General features: G+C 43.4%; 1 long non-coding RNA gene across 1 annotated transcript; it reads right to left on the bottom strand.

The window, feature by feature from the left end:
* Positions 1–300: 300 nt before the first annotated feature.
* Positions 301–16,934, bottom strand: LOC117360750. The gene is made up of 3 exons (XR_004539506.1): positions 16,881–16,934; positions 15,446–15,649; positions 301–355 (listed from the first exon to the last, which is right to left on the bottom strand). It is a non-coding gene; the product is annotated as an uncharacterized LOC117360750 (long non-coding RNA).
* Positions 16,935–20,346: the final 3,412 nt, after the last annotated feature.

The raw sequence follows: 20,346 nt of genomic DNA on the forward strand, positions 1-20,346 counted from the left end.
ATCTAGCTTACTACTTGGAATCTACAGTGGCTAGGTACATGGGACCTGGGTGGGCCACTGTTGGAAACCGGATACTGGACTTGATGGACCTTTGATCTGTCCCAGTTTGGCAGCTCTTATGTTCTTATGTGAAGCCAAGTATAGCACAATCAAGCCATTGTGATGTCACTGATGAGGCTGGCTCTTAGACACTGGCGGAATGAGGCTTTATGACATCACAATCTCAGTTCTGGAATGTTGCTACTCTTTGGGTTTCTGCCAGGTACTTGGGAGCTGGGTTAGCCACTGTTGGAAACAGGATTCTGAGCTTGATGGACCTTCGGTCTGTCCCAGTATGGCAACTCTTAAGCAAAATCTAAATATTTAAAAAAAAAAAAAAAAAAATCAAATCAGACTGACTTTATTCTGTGTCCCTTCTATGTCAAGCAATAAAGAAAGGAGGAGAGGTAACATGCACACTGCTCTGGTGATATATCACATAGACCAGACATGGGCAACTCCAGTCCTCGAGGGCTGGAATCAGGATTTCTCCAATGAATATGCATGAGATCTATTTGCATGCACTGCTTTCAATGCATATTCATTGGGGAAATCCTGAAAACCTGATTGGATTCTGGCCCTCGAGGACTGGAGTTGCCAATGTCTGACATAGACTGTAAACATTGAGGGGCTATGTATATGTTCTGTAATGGGTGCTGACAGCATAAGTGTGATTATTTTGTTTTAATTTTGCTGGCTTCTAGATACATTTTGGGGCTGATTCTATAAATGGGCATCCAAATTGTAGGCAGCGGTAGACTTCTTACTGCTGTCTGGCAGCCAATCGGGGAAAAAAACCTACCCGAGGCAGGCGGCCTACACTATAGGCATTTTCACGAGTCTAGGGAGATGTGTAGGGACACCTAAGCTCGCACAAGGCTGGCCTTGGGTGTGGTTTCATCCAGAAGTGGCCTTGGGCGAGTTTAAGGGGCTCTATGTGTTTCCCTAGAGCAGCCCCCCCATGGGAGTGGCCTAAGTGATCTGGCCAATCAGAATCTTAGGCCACTCCCAGTACATCCCAAAATTCTCTGCTGGAGAGTCCCAAGATTCCGGTTGGCTGAGGTGCCTAAGGTCCCTCCTAAGGGTGGGGCCTTAAGCCCTGGGACAATCAGGTCCTTAGGCCCCTCCCTGGTGCATGTCATGATGCACTGGGAAGGGGCAGGCCTGCAATTCTAGTGAAGGCGGGTCAGCCAGCTGGAGGCAGGAAGGATGCCTCTGGCTGGCCATCTCAATACAGTGGGGGTGGGGGTTCCAGCAGGAGGGATTGGGCATCCCTCCTACCGGTAGTTGTGGGGTTGGGGGCATGGGTTGCCGCGGTCAGTAAAATGATCGCGGCAGGGAGATTCCCTTGCTGTGATCAGCTCAGCAGCAATGTGATTCTCTAACAGGCCCCTGTAACATGGGTTCCAGTTAGAGAGTCATGATGGTTAGGTGGCTTAGGGTGATTCTGTATAGGCCACCCATGTGCAATTCTCGAAAGCCGCTATACAGTATCCGGGCCTTATTTTATTTATTTATTCATTCAAATTTCTATACCATTCTCCCAGGGGAGCTCAGAAGGGATTACATGAATTAATTCAGGTATTCAAGCATTTTTCCCTGTCTGTCCCGGTGGGCTCACAATATTTCTAATATACCTGGGGTATTGGGGGACTGAGTGACCTGTCCAAGGTCATAAGGAGCAGCGCGTGCCAGAACCCACAACCTCAGGGTGCCGAGGCTGCAGTTCCAACCCCTGCGCCACACTCTCAGACACAGTATGGCAGGAGATAGCATGGCAAACATTGTCTGACAGGGATGGCAAAAAACATAGTTGACGAAGTATGGTACAACAATCATGGTGTGCTGAGAAATAGTATGGTGAGCCTAGTATTACAAAGCATGGGTAACATAGTATGACACGACTTGGCAAAATTGGTAAGGCTAAACGCTAATGTGTCCATAGACTAACATGCACGTGTTAGCGTTTAGTGCATGCTAAATCAATTAGCGCACGCTAATCGGTTAGCGCACCTTAGTAAAAGAGGGCCTGTGTGGCAGACATGGCATGAGAGACTGAAGCATGTTAGATAGTGTGGCAAGCATAATATGGTAAATATGGCGCAAAGTATATTATTATATAGATGATGCATAGTATAACAGAGTGTGGAAGAACACAGTACTTTTGCCTACCTATTGGGGTCCTTTTACTAAGGCCCGCTAGCCGATTTGGCGCGTGCTAAACGCTAACGTGTCCATTATATTCTGTGGACGTGTTAGCGTGTAGTGCGCGCTAAATCGGCTAACGCGCCTTAGTAAAAGAGGGGGATTTTTTTTTGGGGGGGGGCATGTCTGGAGCAAAGAATAGGTATGTTCTGCGCTAATTGGATAGCAACTGACCATTTGCGCATGGTCCCCTACCACTAATGTTCATATTAGCTCATGGCCATTTTGGGATAATTCAGAAAATCAGCCACTTAACCTCAGCAGCAAAAATAGCCTTAGCGTGTGGGAAGGACCCGTGTAAGGGTGTGCTAGAGCCACTTTTTACCACTGTTTAGTAAAAGGGCCCCTAAATCATATTAGCACGTAACCATAGAACAGCAGTTAGGCGCCTTCGTGCGCGCAAGTGTACACAAGCACAAAATGCACTTAGGGCTCCTTTTACTAAGGTGTGGTAGCATTTTTAGCGCACGCAGGAAATTACTGCACGCTTATGCTTCTAGAACTAACGCCAGCTCAATGCGGCAATGTAGCACACGCTATTCCGTGCGTTAAAGCCCTAGCGCACCTTAGTAAAAGGAGCCCTTAAATTTATACAGTGAGAGGGGTTTGTTACATGTTGCATTTTGCAAAGTATACATGCAAACCCGAAATACTGACTTGAAGGAAAAAAAACCTCCCCAAAACAACCACCTTTTCATATGTGTGAGATCATTACCTACAAATACTGTACTTTTATATTTTTTTTTCTGGCTCACTATTCTTTCCACATGTAAAACCTAGGCCCCCCTTATACTAAACCACGCTAGCAGTTTTTAACGCTGGGAGCTGTGCTGAATACTGCCCGCTGCTCCCGACGCTCATAGAGTTCCTGTGAGCGTCGGGAGCAGCGCAGCTCCCTGCGCTAAAAACCGCTAGCGCAGTTTACTAAAAGGGGGCCCTAGTTTCCTGTGCGAAAAACCTTTCTAAGCTGCTCTCTGAAATGTAGCAAGTCAGTCCCAATAAAAAGTTATCCCTTCATATATATATTTTTTCTATTTTTATACATTAATCTTTATTACATCTTAGGACTGTGGGCTATTACTCTTTCAAAAGAATATAAAAACATATGCCACATTTAAATATTTCTCTCATTAAGCCTCATAGAAGAGTAGCGTGGGGTCCTTAAATTATTCAGTCGCACTGTTTCTACAGTTAATGATAACATGACCAATTTTTTTTTTTTTTTTTTTTAGTAAATGCTGTACTGATCACATTTCTCCACTAGGTTGTACAAACAGTCCATGGAAATTTTGAACTGTGATACATGAAAGAGGGTTCTTTATATTTTTAAATCCACTCCTGCATAAATTACTGAAACAGTTTAAGAAAAAGAGATGAGAAATACAGATTGACCATTTCCATTTCGATAATGGCTAACCAGATGGAGTTTCTGCGTTCAAGAAACAGAAATGCACGGGAAAAATACAGAAGACAATAACATTTAGGAGAAACAGAGTTAAGAGTTAAATAAATGTCCAATGACTGTTGCTCTGCATTTTAAATCTCTAAGTAGCTATTTATTCTCAGTGGGATTAGAATAAGATTGAAAGGTTATCACATGCATATGTCAATTACAAATTTCATTTGTTGGAGCTGCACAAGAATATTGCTCCCAGAGTCAAAAATCTGCACATAGTAATTGCTTTTGCATTATACTTACAGCAATAAATGATTGAAAAAAAAAAAAAGAGGCATGGGTTACTGGCCTCTATAAATATTTCCTCAGACAAAAATTATCTACAAAACACAGTTATACACTAGTAAATATGTGTATCTTTGCATGAACAGAGAATTATGCTATTTATTTTATTCTATTTAATTTGTTACAAATTTATATTATGAGGGGCCGGTTAAATGTTCTCAGCCCAACCAAGAAGAGAATGATGTGGAGCCATGAAACTTACAAGTTATTCTACACTTTTCTTGACACTTTCTGTTTCATTTCAAATCATTGAAATGAACCGTGCCAAGTAAAGTGTGGAATAACTTTACTTGGCACATCATTCTCTTCTTGGTTGGGCTGAGAACATTTTACCGGCCTCTCGTAAGATTAAGCTTCCCGTAGATATTACATTGTATCAAACAATAAGGATCATGTCATAACTAAAATATGAAATGAACACATGCCATGCAATATTGCAATGTAAACCCTACAGCAAGGGTATCAATGGTGAGAGGATAAAGCAGTGATCTCTACATTACAAAACATATCTTCTCATAGCACACAAGCACCCCTCCCCCTAGTAAATAAGTATATAGACATTTGCAAATGGAGAAATCTTTTTTTAAAAGATCACGTGACTCAATTACCCAATGGCAGTGGCGTACCTAGGGTATGTGGCACCCGGGGCCCATCATTTTTTGACACCCCCCCCACCCTCCATGTAAAAAATATTTTTTGTAATAACCATGAAACGGTATAAATGGTCAGAATAGAAACAGGGAGTGAAAATATTCTTTTATTGAACCTCATATATGTAACCATTATTCCAAACATAACATAACATAAATTATGTTTGAATTGTCATGACATCAGAAGTACGCATTAGAGAGTTGCGCGGGGACAGAAATCCTACCCGTCCCCGCCAAAGTCCCACCCATCCCCACCCGTCCCCATGAGGACTCCCACCCGTCCCAGCGAGGAATCCCTCCGTCCCCACCCGTCCCCACGAGGAATCCCCTCCGTCCCCGCCCATCCCCATGAGGAATCCCCTACGTCCTCGCCCGTCCCCGCGAGGAATCCCCTACGTCCCCACCCGCCCCTATAAACTTCAGAAATTGTTATTTCAGTTAATTATGCTACTGAATTAAAGGCTCTGGTAGAAACCCATTTAAAAATAAGCAAAAAGACTTTATTAATTTGGAAATATTAATTGGGAAGAATACATACTTTGTAAACGGGTTTCTACCAGAGCCTCTAATGTTTATAAATTTTTATCAACACAACTAATATACTACTTTATCCTGAAGCAAAAAGAAAAAAAGAATTTTTTTCCTATCTTTGTTGCCTGGTTTCTGCTTTCCTCATGTTCTCATTCAATTCCTTCCATCCACTGTCTCTCTTCTCTCTGCGTCTTCCATTTGCTCTGTTACTGTGCCTTTCCCTTTCTCCCCCTTCCAAATTGGTCTGGCACCCATCTTCTTCCCTCCGCTTCGCCCATATTCTGGCATCTCTATCTTCTTCCCTGCCAGCGTCTTCTCCCCACTCTCTTCCCCATTTCTTTTCAGCATCCTTCTCCCCCCATCTTCCCCATGTCCTGTCAGCATCCTTCTCCCCCCCTCTGTCTTCCACATGTGCTTTTAGTGTCCTTCTCCCCCCTCTGTCTTCCCCATGTCCTTTCAGCTTCCTTCTCCCCCGTCTTCCCCATGTCCTTTCAGTGTCCTTCTCCCCCCGTCTTCCCCATATCCTTTCAGTGTCCTTCTCCACCCCTTTTTCTTCCCCATGTGCTTTCAGCGTCCTTCTCTCCCCCTCCCGTCTTCTCCATGTCCTTTCAGCATCCTTCTCCCCCTCTGTCTTCCCCATGTGCTTTCAGCGTCCTTCTCCACCCCTTTGTCTTCCCCAGTGCTTTCAGCGTCCTTCTCCCCCCTCAGTTTTACCCATTTCCCTTAAGCGTCTTTTCTTCTCCACTCCACCTTTCCTCCCTTTCTCCCTCCCTGCCCCTTACCTTTGTGGTGCTTCCCCACCCAACCGACAGCAGAACAGGCCCGGTCCGACAAACCTTCCTGCCCTGTAGCCGCAAATCTAAATTACCTTCTTACAGCAGCTGGAGTATTGAAGCTGCTGTAAGAAGATAATTTAGATTCGCAGCTACAGGGCAGGGAGGTTTGTCGGCCGGGCCTGTTGTCGGTCGGTCAGTCAGGGGAAACGCCACAAAGATAAGGGGACCTGACCGGCTGTGCACACTTCCACCCATGGCTGCACCCAGGGCGGACTGCCCCCCCCTTCGGTACACCACTGCCTTTTCCCTACCTACTCTGCCGCACAGAGCCGACCGGAAGTCTTCCTGATGTCAGCGCTGACGTCGGAGGAAGGGAGGGCTTTGCTTAAGCCCTCCTTCCGACGTCAGCACTGACATATGGGAAGACTTCTGATTGGCTATATGTGCTGCAGCAGGGCAGGCAGGAAATGGAGAAGGAGCCTCGCAGGAGGGCAGGTAGGAAAATTAGATGAGCCTCGTATTGAACCACGCGGGATCCCCAAGAGCACAAGGGGCATCCCCACGGGATCCCCGCTACCCTAGGGGGTGTCCCCATGGGATCCCCGCTACCCTAGGGGGCATCCCCACGGAATCCCCGTGATCTGAAGAGGGAACCCGCGGGATCTCTGTGGGTCCCGCGGGATTCCCGTCATCCCCGTTCCGATGCAGCTCTCTAACACACACACCTACCTTTTTACAAAGCCATGTTAGGCTTTTTTATCGCTAGCCACAACAGTATTAGCTCCAACGCTCAAATAATTCCTATGAGCGTCAGAGCTAATATCACCACGGCCGGTGATAAAAAAAAGCCTAACTCAGCTTTGTAAAAAAAGGGGGGGGGGGTACAATTTTTAATTGGCTTAATCAAAGCCAATAGTTGAAAGCACCATTAAAAACAAATTTAAAGGTCCCCCCAAAAAATGAATTAAAACAAATAATTTGTCGGCAGGCGCTTAAGTCAGTAGCCACTTCAAGGTAGGTATATATACTGATGTCTAAATGGATAGTAAGCTTGGTTTGGGTGGATTCAGGGTGGAGTTTCGTCATGGATTGAGTTAGATGTTGCTAGGCGCCTACCTTAGGCACACTCATTTAGGCTGAGAAAACCCTGAACTAAATAGAGTGTGCCTAAGAATTTTATGATTGATCATTTTTATGATTGATTTTTATGATTAATAATTTATTTGTCATTGTATCATTGGTTCACATTAGCTTGCATTTATTCACATGTTATTTTATATCATATATGTTCTAAGATGTTTATTTATATATATTTTTATATTTTATTTGAGTTGCTTTTTGTCCCCTGAAGAAGGCAGTTTTCTGCCAAAACCGGGATCCCTGTTGAGACTATCCCCCTCTTTTACAAAGCTACGCTAAGCTTTTTAGCATGCTAAACACGCGCTAAACGCTAACACGTGCATGTTATCCTATGGATTCATTAGCGGTTAGTGCACACGTTGATTTAGCGTGCTCTAAATCTGCGCTAAAACACTTAGCGTGTCTTTGTAAAAGAGGGCCTTTGTGTTATGATTTCTACATTCCCTCCCCTTCAACCCATTTCTTCTGTAACATTCCCCTCACGCATTTGTAATTCGCTGGATGTCCAGCCTTCTTTCGATGTGAACCGCCTAGAAGTTGTCTGACTATGGCGGTATAGAAAAATAAAGTTATTTTGAGTGGAAAGCTAACTTAAAGCAAGACTCTGTTTGCTGGAACTGTTTGAAAGAGGAAGGAACTCTTGATCATATGTTATTTCATTGTACTCTAGTCCGCTCTTTTTGGACCTACGTCTGGAACACCATACAATCTATTACTAACTGCTCAGAAGAAATCTCTATGGACATTGTAATCCTTCGCTCTCAACACCTATGTTTCACACAATCAAATTGTCCACCCAAACTCATTGATACCATGTTGGTGACTGCCCTCATGCACATTCTAAAAAATTGGAAATCACCCTCGCTATTAGATTATACCTTTTGGTGGAACTCTCTGAGTATGTATCATAGATTTGAATCCTACGCATATGAGAAGAGAGTTACATTCCGAACCTGCATGAACTTGAAATACAACAAATCTCCATGGTCATTCTTAGATTCCTATGTACGCTCATCTTCTTAGACACTCCTGTTATCCTTTTCTTCTCCTCTCTTCTCTCTTTCATTTTTCTTTCCTTTTTCTTTACTGCTCTCTCTCATCTTTATCTTATATATCCCTTACATACATTTTTAATAATTGGAGCCTTTGCTCCTATACAGTTAAACATAGATTTATATATTTTATATACAGAAAGCTTTATTTTGTTTCTATGTACTTTAAATGATTCTTGTATCCTTTAAAATACTTAATAAAAATTATTGAACTTAAAAAAAAAAAAAAGAAAAATAAAGTTATTATTATAAAATAAAGTTCACCTTGGTTGCAAAAGGACATCTGCCTTGCCCTTCCTCTGATTGACAACGACACCACATAGCCCATAGGAATTAAACAGTTTACAGAATCAGGCCCTCATTGCCCTCTGAAAAACAAATAACTTGCTATGAATATTGGCCCAATTGTGTCTAAAGCCCAGACAGGATATTCATATAGGTCTTTGGCCACATTCTTCTCCATGGCTAACATTTTTGGTTGGAGGAGAAGCTAGGCACCCAAACAGATTTCACACATGGCTACACACAAATCTTAATTACAGCGGTGACTCAAAGCGATAAAAAATATTTATTAATAGTTTGTTATAGGCAGCCAGATGCCAGGAAAGACACCAGCAACCGTGATGACAGCAAATAAGTGTGATGTCCCTTAAAATTAAATACAGATAACAAATAACATCTGCTTTAAGTTTGGAGAGCCAGAGGCAAAAAAAATGTCTGATGTGATATGCTGACGAATACTACAGGGAAAAGTTAGAATTAAGCACAGAAAAGAACTGAAAGGAAGGAAAAGTCTGTCTTTGTACAAGAATCAAACTTATATTATATATACTGGATCTATGAGCTATTGCATGACCCTTAAGGTAGCAAAAAAATAATAAATGGGATATTATGGGGGCCATTTTTGGATCAAGCCCCACAAGCAGAGTGAAAAATCAATGAGTAATAAGTCTTTATATATAAAGCCTTTAATATAATCCAGTTTCAAATTTAATAGTAATTTGATATATAGCCTATCGTAATACTAAGCGATTGTATAAAACGCAATAAAATAAGGGGGATACATGTCAATAAAAATACACAATGACAAAAGCAAAGCAGACTAACATGGCACCAAAGGGTTAAAGGTGAACTACAATAAAATAAAGCAAAGTAGAAGGACATAAAAGGATAAGACAAAAGGAAGGGAAGGGTAAAGTTCATATTGTCTAGTTCAATTCAGAGCAAAGAAACTAATATTATGTGTACGACAGCAGAGCGGGACTTGGGTGTGATTGTATATGATGATCTTAAGGTGGCCAAACAGGTTGAAAAGGTGATGGCGAAAGCTAGAAGGATGCTAGGGTGCATAGAGAGAAGTATGGCCAGTAGGGAAAAGGAGGTATTGATGACTCTAGTGAGACCTCATTTAGAATATTGTGTACGATTCTGGAGGTTGCACCTTTAAAAAGATATCAAAAGGATGGAGTTGGAACAGAGGAAGGCTACTACAATAGTTGGTGGTCTTCATCATAAGGCGTATGGGGACAGACTTAAAGATCTCAATCTGTATACATTGGAAGAAAGGTGAGAGAGGAAAGATATGATAGAGACGTTTAAATACCTATGTGATGTAAATGTGCATGAGTCGAATCTCTTTCATTTGAAAGGAAGCTCTGGAGTGAGAGGGCATAGGATGAAGTTAAGAGGCGATAGGCTCAGGAGTAATCTAAGAAAATACTTTTATACAGAAAGGGTGGTAGAGGTGTGGAACAAACTCCCAGAAGAGGTGGTGGAGATAGAGACTATGTTTGAATTCAAGAGGGCCTGGGATAGGCACGTAGGATCTCTTAGAGAGAGAAAGAGATAATGGTTACTGCGGATGGGCAGACTAGATGGGCCATTTGGCCTTTATCTGCCTTCATGTTTCTATAACAAACATCAATGTTCAAAGGCATTTCTGTATAGAAAACTTTTTTAGCCTTCCTTTAAATTAATCTAAGCTACCTTCCCTAATCTTCTCATACTTTTTATTAATGGAGTTAAGAGCTCAGAAGCTACTACAAGCCAAAAAATTGGCTGCTATTTCTGCTTTCATTTTCCAGAACAGGTCTAAAACCTCCATTTTTTTTATTGATCAAATGTGCATATTGAGACTTCTGGTGGGGAACGGAAGGTAGCAAGACATTAAAAACAGAGAAAAAAGAAAGCAGATAAAGATATGACCTATCCAGTCTGCCATCCATGCCATCCACTATCCCTTCCTTTCCCCAAGAGATCCTATGTGCCTGTCTTAAAATTTCTTGAATTCAGTCACAGGTTTTTTTGGGGTTTTTTTTAACTTTATTAATTTTCAAATATTAACAGTGCATTACAAAGTCTTTAAGCAGAAACAAATCAGGAAAAGCACTGTAAATATACAAGCATTTTGAAAACAGATCATTTTCTCCCCCCCCCCACCTCCCTTTCACCAATAATAGTAAAACACTTATATAAATTCAACAGACTAGATACAATAAATAATAAATAATAATGTTTTCCCTCCTCCCTCCCACCCACCCTGGATGTGCAAGGGAACCAGCTAAAGAGAAAAAGTTCACAACAGCTATTGTGACGCAATAAATGATGTCAATGGGTTCCACGCCATTTTAAATGCATTACTATATCCTAAAAATTTAGCGTTCATCCTTTCATATTTGTAACTGGAACATAAGTTCGCCCACCAAAAGGTATAATTAAGTCTATCAGTTTTTGCTACTACCACCTTAATGAATTTACCACCCTTTCCATGCAGAAGTGTTTTCTCAGGTTCCCCGATCAACTGAGCTGGCAGGACTCCCAAAAAATGTGGCTTTGGGGAGTCCTGCTATTTCAGCTGAGCAGGGGGACAATACTCCTACCGTGATCAGCTGACCCCCCCCAACACCTGCATCTGCATGGCAGGAGGGATGCCCACTCCTTCCTGCCTGACACCGCCCCCCCAGCACGGACACTTCCTGAGATCAGCAGGAGGGATGCCCAGTCCCTCCTGCCTCCGGCCCCCCAACACAGCCCCTGATTTAGAGAGAGGTCAGTGGTGTGGAAGTGTCTTAGGAGGTCAGGAGAGGGTTTCCTAGAACAGTGCCAAACAAGCACTGAATAGTTTCTTTAGAAGCATTGAGGAGGAAGCAGTGAAGGTGGGGGTGGTCGCCTGGCCAGCCTCATGCTAGAAGAACCCAGGAGGAGGTCCATGTATAGAGAGCTGCAACACTGAGTTAAAGGAAGCAATAGGACCGATTGCTGAAAGCAGAAATTCTGACAGAATGTGGATTAATATGATGAACATTTTAAATGCTTTTTTTTCCAGCTCTAGGCTGAGTTGTTAAGGTAGCTGTTTGAAGACAAAATTGCCAGACTTATGGGAAAGTCAAGCCAGTGGACTAGAAACTGAAAATAAATACAGTGGTGCCTCGCATAAAGAACGCCTCGCACAGCGAACGCTGCACACAACGAACTTCATGTCATGATTCATACAACGAACTTCGTTTCACACAACGAAGTCGCCTGAGCTTCCACGATCGCTGCCGATGTATTGCATCCTTCCGCGCAGGCACTGCAGGCAGTCGTTAGTCACTGCGCTTAATGCGTTTCACATAACGAACTTTTCGCATAACAAACTTGCTCCTGGAACGAATTAAGTTCGTTGTGTGAGGCACCACTGTATCTGGTTTTGGAACTGATATTAAACTCAGAGTCTGGTTGATAAATCCACTGGTACTTACCCCACTGGTACTCCCAGGAGCACTGGATTGCTAGTGGTGGGAGTCAGGTCTTTGCTCTGTTGACAGACCCCAGGCCCCACCACAAAGCATTATATATATACATCTAAACATCTATATATATGTTTATATCTACATCTATCTATCTATCTATGGCCTGGATGCACTAAAGATACCGACTGGATCATTGTTGGAGGATTCGCTGGCTGATTCTGGACGAGCGATCGATGCACAGAGGTGCATGCAAATCTGACAGATCAATTGCTCAGTGAGCAATTGACACATGTGCAGAGCCCTAACAGCAGTGACAGGGGAAGCAGCCTCTTGTCCCTATTGTTAGGGCTTCTTTTTATTCTAATGGCACAGATGTTATGCACAATCTGTCCCATTAAAGAAAAAAGCCCCTCACGCTGATGGCCCTCCCCAATGACCCCCCACAAACTGGTACTGCGACTCCCCCATGGCATTGAAAATGGCAGGAGGGATGCCTACTCCCTCCTGCCTGGCTGAATAACACATGCCATGCCCCCACCCGGACCTGGACCTCCTGCACCAACCATCCCCTCCCCTCCCCACTGCTTCCCACCCAAAAAGACAGGAGGGATGCCCACTCCCTCCTGCACTGGATACTCCCCCAAACCCTGCCTCCGCTCCCTGAACCCCCCCCCCCCATACCTTTGTTAAACATTGGGAGCTGGAGGGAAGCATGGACCCTTCAGTTCTGAGTCTGGCTCATCAAAAATGATGGGCCTTCCCCTCTCCAGTGCACCATGTGATGCATGGGGAGGGGCCTAAGATTTGACGCCTGAGGAAATCAGACCTCAGACCTTAGGCCTGTAGGGGCCCTACCATGGGATAAAGAGGGAAGAGCCTAAGGCCCTGATTGGCTCAGATGCCTAAGGCCCCTCCCAATTGGGGCCTTAGGCTCTTCCCCTTGTATTTCATAGTACACTGGAGAGGGGAAGGCCTGTCATTTTTGATGGGCGGAACTAGGACCTGAAGTGACTGTGCTTCCCTCCCAATGTTTAATAAAAGTATGGGGGAGGGGGTTGTTTCGGGGGAGCATCCAGTGGTAGGAGGGTGTGGCATCCCTCCTGCCTTTTTTTTGGGGGGGGGAGAAAGGAGGAAGAGTAGAGGATAGTTTGGGGAGGGGGGAGGCTCTGTTGCCAGAAAGAAGTGGGCATCCCTCCTGCCAATTTTCTCTCTTGGGGAGGGGACTATAATGGACGTGTTAGCTTTTAGCGCTTGCTAATATTTAGCACGCGCTAAATCAGTTAGCTCACCTTAGCAAAAGAGGCGGGACAGTGTCCCAGCAATCCATCCTAGTTCCGCCCTTGGTGATATTTACCTTTTAACTGGTGAAGTTTATCATGCTTTCAATGTTGGACATTTTCTAAGGCTTCCTATCTCCTTTGAAATTAATAGCTCTAAAACCCTTATTTTCTCATCAGTATTTTTTTACCTGCATGGCAGCTGAAGCTGAGGCTGGTCTATAAATAGCACCAGCACAAATTCTGCTGGTTAACCAGAAAAATGCCCTATTTACAAGAGAAGGTTTGAGAACTCAAAAATTTCAGTGTACATGGTATACAAATGTGTGTGCATGTGTGCTTGTGTGTTATGTGCTCATATAAGTATCTTTGGGTGTGTTAGCTGCTGTGTAGATAAGTATATGGTTCTCCTTTCAGCAACTGGGAGAAAAATAAACTTGAATCCACGTATACAAAGTGATATAAGAGGGCCAGAGAGGCCCCTGCCCACTTAAATTGTGCCCAGCTGGCTAGCCACTGATATTTAATGACACTTAACTGAGCAGTGCCATTGAATATTGGGACTAATTGGCCATTTTAAAACTGGGCTGCACATGGATGGAGTTAGGGAAGAGCCAGCAATTATGTGGGTACCAGAAATAATTAGTACCAGTGCTGTAAATCTATCCTTGCATGCAGAACCAGCTGTTTGATTGATTTATGGTTTAAAAAAGAATGACCATGTTAGTCCATATTATCGTTTACTTCATTGGCTGCCTTTGGAGGCAAGAGTATTATTCAAATTTTCCTGTACCTGCTTTAAGCTGATATCGGGATTGTCTCCAGCTTGCCTTTTTCCTCATTTTGTGTTGCATAGACCATCAAGAGAAACTAGAAACTTCTACTTATTTGCTTATCCAAAAATTAATGGGTGTAGATATAAGGCCTTCTTAGATAGGACTTGAGCATTTCAAGCTGGTAGGCAACAATCTTGGTTAGGTAAATGTATTCAGCAAGCTATGTTATCCTATTGCAGTTTTCAGAAATTAATTAAAACCACTTTGTTCGATAAGTTTATTACTTAGTGAGTTTTATTATTGAAATTCTATTTTACAAATATTTGTATTTTTTACTGTATTATTATATTTCACTGATTGTCCAGCTCTTTTTAGTGTAAACCGCCTAGAACTTTTGGTTATGGCGGTATAAAAGAATAAAGTTATTATTATTATTATTATTATTAACTTTGTCTAGTTAGCTATGTGAGCACCAGCATTGAATATCAGTCAACACCCACATAACTACAAGGTTACAGTCTGAAGCTGATTGTCCTCCCTCCATCCTGCCTTCTCACAAAAAAGTCCAATTCTCTCCCTCCTTCCCCCCCATCCAAACACACATGCAGGGTCTAATCCAAACTTTTTCCCTCCTCCAGCAGAAGCCCCCCAGACCTCTCTCATCTCATCTCTCTTGTGTTTCAAGGGGCTGGATTGATGCACACTTACTCCTGTTCATCAAAAGTTTTCAAAATGGCTGCCAAACTCTAAGGTTCAAAGACCCACTGGTCAATGAGAGACTTTAGATGTCATGACCCTGATTCTATAAAGTCCGCCTAAAGTTAGATGCCAATATCAGCACCAATTATTTCATTAAATTAAAACAAACAAACAAACAAACAAACAGGTGCCCGTTATGGAATCACTTGTGAAGGGGCATTTTTGAACAAAATGTCTAAGTCCGATGTGGATGTTTCCTGCAAAACATCCAAAGTCGAACACACAAAAAAACAGCCCTTTTCAAAACCCAAACTGCCAGATGTTCAAAATATTTTTTTTCCAAAAATCATCTGCTTGTATGTCTAAGCCACTGGAATAGCTAGGTCACTAGAAAGTCCAAATTTATATCCCATTTTTGATCACAGAAACATCCAACTTAGAAATGTCCAAATGCAGACCATTTGGATGTGGGAGTAGCCAGAATTCTAATAGGCTGGCCACATAGACATACCAACAGAGCAGTAGGGCACTTTAAAGGCTGTGAGCGCCATCTATTGGGTGCCAGATGTACATGTCATCAGAATCTCCTTACAATTTATGGTGAGCCCTCCAAAACTCCCACAAAACCAACTATACCAACCTACCTACCACCCCTATGTATGCAGAAGGCACCTATATGACAGTATAGTAGGGTTTTGATGAGCTCATACTCACTACCATAAATGTTGTAGTTAGAGTGGCTTATGAGCCTGGCTCCTTTTCTCTAAGCTTCACTAGCCCACCCACCTGGCTATTTAAGACACCTGTGTGGAGTTCTACTAGGATTACCTGTAGCAAATGCTGCTGTTCTAGAGACAGTTATGTAGTCTTTCATTCAGATCTTTGGGCCACTGGCTTCAGTAGTGGTGTTTCACCAATCAGTGTATTCCTGGACAATAGATTAGGGTGTCTGGAGCTGGGTCATGTCTCATATCTTTGTTTGCCACTTTGTCTTTACGTCCTCTGATGATCTCTCATGATGAACAGATGGCACTACAAATCACAACTGCAGTTACAGCACTCCTAGCCAATCTAGGCACCTAACTTAATTTTTTTAATTGGCTTAATTAACGCTGATAATTGAAAGTGCCATTAAAGAAAATAAAATTTAAAAATAACTTAAAAAATAATTAATTAGCTGGTAGGTACCTAACTTGGTATATGCCTATAACTTTGAGGTAGATGTCTACACTGAGGCATCTACTGGCAAGTAGGCATGGTTAGGGGTGGATATGAGGCAGATTTTGGGTGTGGTTTCACGTAGACGTCCATAGGTATGTATGTTAGGCACACTCATTTAGGCCAAGAAAACTCTGGCCTGAATGGCAGTGCACCTAAGGTTTCAATGCCTACCAGTATCTAAGAACACTTAGGCCCTCTTTTACTAAGGTGAGCTAACTGGTTAGTGCACGCTAAACGCAGGCATGTTAGTCTATGGACACGCTAGCGTTTAGTGCGCGCTAATCAGTTAGTGCACCTTAGTAAAAGAGGGGGTGAGGCACCGCTAGGAGTGATTCTATAATTGACACAGTGGTGATTGACACCCATGCTTAATGGTGCCTAAGAACTAGGGGCTCCTTTTATCAAGGTGCGCTACGGGGGTTAGCGCGTCGGACATTTCATCACGCGCTAACCCCCGCGGCAAGCCAAAATCCTAACGCCTCATCAATGGAGAGATTAGCAACTAGTGCGGCAGGCGGTTGAATGCGTGGTATTCCACGCGTTAACCGCCTACCGCACCTTGATAAAAGGAGCCCTAGGTGTCGTTTATAGAATCAGGCCCTTACTGCCTACCAATGAAGTGCTGGTAAGTGATCATGCAGTAATTTATTTTAATGGGCACATGCTAAAAGCAACATTAGAGTATGGGCATTAATACAAACCCCCCTGGATTCTATATTCAGTGGAACCTTGGTTTACGAGCATAATTTGTTCCAGAAGCATGCTCGTAAACCAAATTGCTTGTATATCAAAGTGATTTCCCCCATAGAAAGTAAGGGAAACTCACTTGATTCGTTCCCCCCTCCACCCCCGAGGCCAGCAGCACTGCTCTATCTCCCCCGAGAACCGGCATTGCTCCCCCCGCTCAAGAAGGCACCCCCCCCCGGCGTAATCCGGAATCTCCCCGCCACGATCCGGCATTCCCCACGTAATTCGGCACCCCCTCGCCACAATCCAGCATCCCCCATGTGATTCGGCACCCCCACCCGAACACTTCGCTTACCCTCCATCTGGCACCCGGCACCAACGCACAGGACATGCCGGTGCCGGTGCCCGAAGATCTGCAGTTCTTTTCGCTGGGCCTTGAGCATCTGCGCATGCTCAAGGCTTTCGAGAATCTCGGAGAGATCGGGAACTCGAAGGCCTTGGGCATGCTCAGATGCTCAAGGCCCAGCAAAAAGGACTGCAGATCTTCGGGCACCCGCACCGGCATGTCCTGTGCGTTGGTGCCGGTGCCGGGTGCCAGATGGAGGGTAAGCGAAGTGTTCGGGTGGGTGGGGGGTGCCGAATCACGGGGGGAGGCGCTCGTACATCGAGGCAAGCTCAATTTGCGAGGCATCAATTTTGCGAATGTTTTGCTCGTCTTGCAAAACACTCGCAAACCGGTGCACTCGTAAACCGAGGTACCACTGTATTATGATCCACAAATAAATCACAGTTTAATTTATTTATTTTTTTATAAATATTGGTGCAGTGCTCAGAGCCACAACCAACTCATGCTCAATATATAGTGAACAAAACAGAGGTTGCCCAATAGGACCATCATAGCACTCACTGTCCAACCGCCACTTAAATAGTCACCAAAATTGGATAAATTCTTAACAAGAAAGCTGATAACTTATCTGAATGATCATGGCTGGTTAGTGTAGGTCCCGTAAACTGGACAACCCATATGCAAACTCTAATATATAGAACCCCTGAAGCTGTAGAGTTCAAGCCAACACTCCAACTCGAGTTTCACATTCTCTTGCTTCCTCAGGAGAGGAAACTTAATATAGCTTAAAATTCATGGTGAACGAACAGACCAGAGCCAAATGGTCCACTAAATACGCAAAACTAGAGTCGAAGGGTTGGCTTGAGTTCTATAGCTCCCCCAGTCATTAGTAGCGGTATAGAAGCTTTGAATAAACAATAAATATTAGTCCACCTTTAAAGGTAATAAATAAAAATTAAACAAAACAAAGGAAATACGATGATACCTTTTCATTGAATTAACAATACATTTTTTAAATTATTTTTTTAATCTTATTTTCTTTGTTTGTTTTATTTCTATTTATTGAAAGGAAGCTCTGGAATGAGAGGGCATAAAAGGTGATGGGCTCAGGAGTAATATAAGAAAATATTTTTTAGAGTAAGGGTGGTAGCTGCGTGGAATAGTCTCTGGAGACGAAGACTGTGTCTGAATTCAAGAAGGTGTAAGACAGGCACGTGGGATCTCTGAGGGAGAGGAGGAGAGAGTGGATGCTGTGGATGAGCCATTTGGCCTTTATCTGTCATCATGTGTCTATGATTGTAGCAGGTATTCCGGGTCTCACTGTGTCTGCATAGAAAGACCCGGAAACCTGCTACAATGATAACGCCAACCACGGAAGCCTAAGAGAACATCATGTTTCTATGTTTCTATTACCAACAAAAAAGGGAAAATTGGTCGTTATACTGCAGTGGTAAAAATGGCCTTAGAGCCCACGCAAGGGTGTGGCAGAGTCACTTTCTATTGCAACTTAGTAAAAGCTGCACTAGCGGCAGACACAAAGCAAAAGCCCCGAAGCCCTTTAAATCCCTATGGGCTTCAGTGGCCCACGCTATCAGGCTTTGTAAAAGAGGGTGTATGTTTGCTATAATTTTCACTGCAAATTTTTTAAAGCATAGGCTGCTAACCCATAGAATAGTGCACAGGTTAATACAGCGGCCTCTAAAATTGGACGATTAGGTCCTTTTTCCAAGTATATTACCATTATTTCTGATCTTGGAAGGCATTTAAGCACTGCTGCTGCAAGAAATAGCTGGCACTTACTTGGTAAATAGGCTTAGCATGGATAAACTCATTGGGGAGATTTCGCTAAAAAATTGAAAAATAAATGTAATAATAAGGTCTCTGAAGATGCTTCTAACCAGCTTAATGCCCTTCTGCCTTTTGTGTGAATTCGAAGGTAGGCACCAGCTTGTAAAAGTTTAAAAGGACTACGACGTTATGAAATATTCACAGCAAGGTTGTATCAGACAAGAGGAAACTATTCAAAAACATCTGAAATCCCTCAAATCTATTGAAGAAAATTGATTCGGTGCAATTATTTTTATTTATTTATTTAGTTTCTATCTAGTACTTTCTATCTAGTGCTCTCCTATCTCTAATGGAGTTCCTTTCATATATTATTTGTATTATACTGTAAACCGCTCAGGTCTGTAATATGCTGACGCGGTATAACAAATGCTAATTAAATATAGACATTTGACACATCGTCAAGTTTACTTAGGCCCTCTTTCACTAAGGTGCGCTAGCCGATTAGCGCGTGCTAATCGAATCAGCGCACGCTAAACGCTAACGTGTGCATGTTAGTCTATGGACGCGTTAGCGTTTAGCACGCGCTAATTCAATTAGCGCATGCTAATAGGTTAGCGCGTGATAATCGGTTAGCACACCTTACCCCCTCTTTGACAAAGATTTTTAGCGCGTGCTAAACATGCACTAAACGCGTGCATGTTATCTTATGGACCGTGTTAGCCGTTAGCACACGTTTTGATTTAGAGTGTGCTTAATCTGCGCTAAAATGCGTGGAGGGGCATCATCGAAAGGGGACGTCTAAGTCCGTTTACGTCCACTCACAAGTCGTCCAAAGTACAAAAACAGCTTAAGACATATTTTCAAAAGATACGTCCAACTTTTTTTCGTTTCGAAAATCGTCTAATTATACGTCCTGCCGATCTGATCGTCCATCTTTATACCACATTTTTGTCCAACTTTCCGTCCAAGTCCAAAACGCCTAGAACAAGCCCTGTTGGACGTGGGAGGGGTCTGCAAAGTGATGGACTGCACACCCAGACATGCCACCTAAATAGTGGGGTACCTTACAGGGCACTGCTGTGAATTTCACAAAAAGGGTGCCATGGCTTCTCCGCACTACAGCTCCCTTATAGGTGACGGTGAGCCCCCCAAACCACCTCCAGAATCCCCTAGACCCACTTATCTACCACCCCAATAGCCCTTATGGCTGCAGGAGCCACTTATATGCTAGTACAAAAGGGTTTTGGGGGTGTATAGGGGAGTGCACATGTTTAAGTATCAATGCAGTGATTACAGGGGTTTATGGGCATGGGTCATCCTCTCCATGAGCCCCTAACCCACCCCTAAGACAACTTAAGCTGCCTCTGGGCTGGACGACTAGGCTTTCCTATGCCAGGCGGCCAGGTGATGATGGTCAGGAGGCTGAAATTTAAAGTTGTGAATAAAATTTTTATGGGGGTAGGGGGGCTTGGTGATCACTGGGGTAGTGTGTGGGGGGTGTGTGTTATGTGTTTGCAGTGCTTATCTGGTGAGTTTAGGTGGGTTTTTGTGACTTAGCCCATGTTTTACATGGTCTAAGTCACAACGTCCAAGTTCCGTCTAGGCTCTGTTGTAAAACTTTCGGTTATACATGCTGTACGACTAAGTCTAAGCCGGCCCACGTCCCGCCCAATTCCCGCCCTTGACA

This window comes from Geotrypetes seraphini, chromosome 5 (assembly GCF_902459505.1).
Source record: "Geotrypetes seraphini chromosome 5, aGeoSer1.1, whole genome shotgun sequence".
Lineage (NCBI taxonomy): Eukaryota > Metazoa > Chordata > Amphibia > Gymnophiona > Dermophiidae > Geotrypetes > Geotrypetes seraphini.